Raw genomic sequence first — 3539 nt, forward strand, 5'->3', positions numbered from 1 at the left:
TGCAACTCAACGGACTGATGGGCTTCCCTGATAGCTCAGTTGCTAAAGAATCTGCCTGCAATGCAGGAGACCCCGGTTTGATTTCTGGGTCAGGAAGATCCTCTGGAGAAGAGAGAGGCTTCCTACTCCAGTATTCTTGGGCTTCCCTTGTGGCTCAGCTGGTAAAGAATCTGCCTGCAATGTGGGAGACCTGGGCTCAATCCCTGAGTTGGGATGATCCCATGGAGAAGGGAAAGGCTACCCACTCCAGTATTCTGGCCTGGAGAATTCCATGGACTGGATAGTCTATTGAGTTGCAAAGAGTCGGACATGACTGAGCGACTTTCACTCCACTCCGTTCTTTTTCAGAGACAGCATCATTACGGAACAAAGCCACTATGGGCAGTGGAGTTTGGTGGTATTTGTCTTTGGTGAGAACTCTTGCTTTGTGTGCAAGAAATCAGTTTACTGATTCTTTTTTAAGTAATGCTCATGAAACCACCATCTCAGATGGCAAAGAATCTGCCTGCAATGTGAGAGACCTGGGTTCAATCCCTGGGACTGGAAGATCGCCTAGAGAAGGATATGGCAACCCACTCCTGGGTAATTCCATGGACAGAGGAGCCTGGAGGGCTACAGTCCATGAGGTCACAAAAAGTCAAACACAACTGAGTGACTACACTGTCACTTTCACTTTTCTGTTTTTACGTAACCACCATATGTAACCAACGGGGAAATCGTGGCTGATGAAACATCCAAATGGTCATACCACAAAACAGGACTCATGCATATTACAATCTATTTTTATCAAAGTATTGGGTGCCTTCTCAGAGGGCAGCATGACACTGCTGGGATTATTATGATATTCAATATTCAATATGTTTTTCCTTCCTTGTGCATGTCCAGGTGGTGTGGAGTTGGGCTTCATGTTCTGGAGCAGAGCCCTAAAGGACAACTGCCCAGGGCAGCACATGTGGCAACTTCAGGGCCATGGCGAGGGAAGACCACAGGGTCCTCCGACAGACCCACCGAGACTGACAGCAATTCTTTAAAGTGTTTCCCACCCTGTGTTATAAATACTCTCCTGCACCCTCCAGGACTTCATTGATTCTGCCAAACATGATAGCTTCAGGCATAGGGGAGAGCTGGATGGTGGGAGTAGCCTGTGAAAGAGCACAGGTAGCTAGTGGGCTGCCTCTCGGGGGCACGACCAGTTGGGAACTGACCATCAGAAGTCAGAATAGCTTTGTGCAAAATTGGGACCCTCAGAAGGATGCTCATTCATGTTGGAGAACAGCCCCCAGCTATCTTCCTCAGGCAGGCTGGAGATCTAGCTGGTTCTTTGTCCAAAGAAAGGAGGCATCCTGGCAAGTGGGAGGTGCTGGGGTTACAGACAGATGGCTTTTCTCAAAGAAAGTTTTGGGTAAGACTTAAATAGGCACAGCATCTCTTCTAAGGGACAGAAGATTTCAGGGAAGGTCCTACAGATAGTTACTCCTCTGTCTTTACTCCTAGATGGAATCAAGGGCCTCCTGGACCAATTTGGGCTCCACGGGCCCGCAGATGCTCAGAGAAGCCCCACGTCGAGTCTGAAGGGCAGACAAATGAGAAAGGTGTGGGGACATGGGGACACCAGAGGAAGGGGAAGAGAGATGAGGGGATAGACAGTCCCTAGGGGAAGAAGAGAGCATTGTTCAGGGCACTCTTGGTGGCTCAGATTAAGGTTGAGTCAATAGGTGCCACTGGCACGGATGCCAACAAGGGGGACAGAGACTGGCACCCCTAGTGGCTGAGCTGGCTGGACATCTATGGCTGGTCCTGCACACACCAGCACCCTCTAGATAGCCCTATGCATTGGCCCTGATATCACTGTGCTCACGGGGGCATCAGAGGTCCTGTGTCATCATGGGCAGCATCTTGCCTGGGGGAAGGGGTTTTCTGAAGATGGAATTCTGCATCTCTGTTAAGGAATTTCCCACTTGGACAGCCTCCTTCGCCCACTTATGCCTCCTGCCTTCCTTTCCTACATGTACTGGCTCTTTGGAATTCTGTGGGCGGCAAGGGTTTTCTCCCCAGCTCCTGTGCTCAACGATGTGGAAAGCAAAGGACTAAGAACTATGACACCTTCTTTTTGTGAGCAGTTTGATGAAAGGACAAGTGAGAGTCACAAATCTTCAAGCAGGTGGCAGAGGAGTCTGGAAAGCCTTATTTATCACCAGGAGTAACTCCTTTCTGGACCATCCCAAAAGATTGGCATGGGCCCAACAGCCCAGTTTGGAGAGAATCGTGTTTATAGAATAAGTGAGGTGGTGGGTAGCTTTAATAGCATTTCTCCCCCTCCTTTAAGCCCCAGATCTGTCCCTCTAACACCAGTGTCCTCTTTCCTGTTTCTCTCTTTCATTAAATGCCTTTGAAGTGTTGGATTACTTTTTTTTTTTTTTCTGACTTTGAAAATTCCTTCTGGCTAGTGGATTTCAGAACTGCAAGTGCATTAAACTTTTCCCTCCTCTTTTGAATTAATACTGTACTCCAGGTTTTTTGTTCCTTTCCATTTTGGGGGACCAACCACTGTGTTGTTTTATATTACATTTTCATTTCAGAACTGTTTGAAAATGGAACTCATGCCATGCACGTGAATATTTTGCCTCCTCTTGGCTGATTTAATCAGCATGGATACCATTATTCATGCAACTGCATGAATAATTTATTTCACTGTTGTAAAAGTTTAATAAAAGTTTTCTTGTCTTTATCAAATTCCATGTTACTCTTTGTTCATTTTATAGCAGCAGCATAATCAGAATATAAAGCAGTGAATGGCTTGGACTGCAGCCTTGAAACTCTGGGGTCTATTTTATTGCAGTTTTCCCTATGATTAAATATGATTTAATACATGGAGGAAAGATAATAGCTCTTTAGATCTAAGCATGGCCAGCTCTAACCTGTCAGCAGCACTTTAAAGTTAGAAAAGATTTGGAATCTCATTGTTACAACTGAGATGCCAGCCTCATTTGTACCATTTGCCAAACAATGTGGGTTTTGTGTGTGCACATGTTTGCACATGGGCACACATGTGTGTATGGTCTTCTGCTACTGCTGCTGAGTCACTTCTGTCGTATCCCACTCTTTGTGACCACGTGGACTGTAGCCCACCGGGCTCCTCTGTCTGTGGAATTTTCCAGTCAAGAATACTGGAGTGGGTTGCCATTTTCTCCTTCACAGGGTCTTCTCAACCCAGGGACTGAACTCATGTCTCCTATGGCTCCTGCATTGCAAGCAGATTCTTTTCCACTGAGCCACCAGGGAAGTCCATAGTATAATGATGAATAATGATTGGTGATGAATTCCTAATCCAGACAAGTGCTATTTCTTCACATGAATAGAAACACTGAAAACAAAGTATTTGTTCAGAATGATTTGTTCCCCTAAATCTCCAAGTTATCCACTTTTACACAGTGAAATTACTCTATAGATTAAATGTAGCTTACTATTTACACATGTATCTTTAGTGCTAGTCTGTCAGACCTTATAAACAAGAGCCATCAATATTTATATTTACATAT

Source organism: Bubalus bubalis, chromosome 10 (assembly GCF_019923935.1).
Source record: "Bubalus bubalis isolate 160015118507 breed Murrah chromosome 10, NDDB_SH_1, whole genome shotgun sequence".
Taxonomy (NCBI): domain Eukaryota; kingdom Metazoa; phylum Chordata; class Mammalia; order Artiodactyla; family Bovidae; genus Bubalus; species Bubalus bubalis.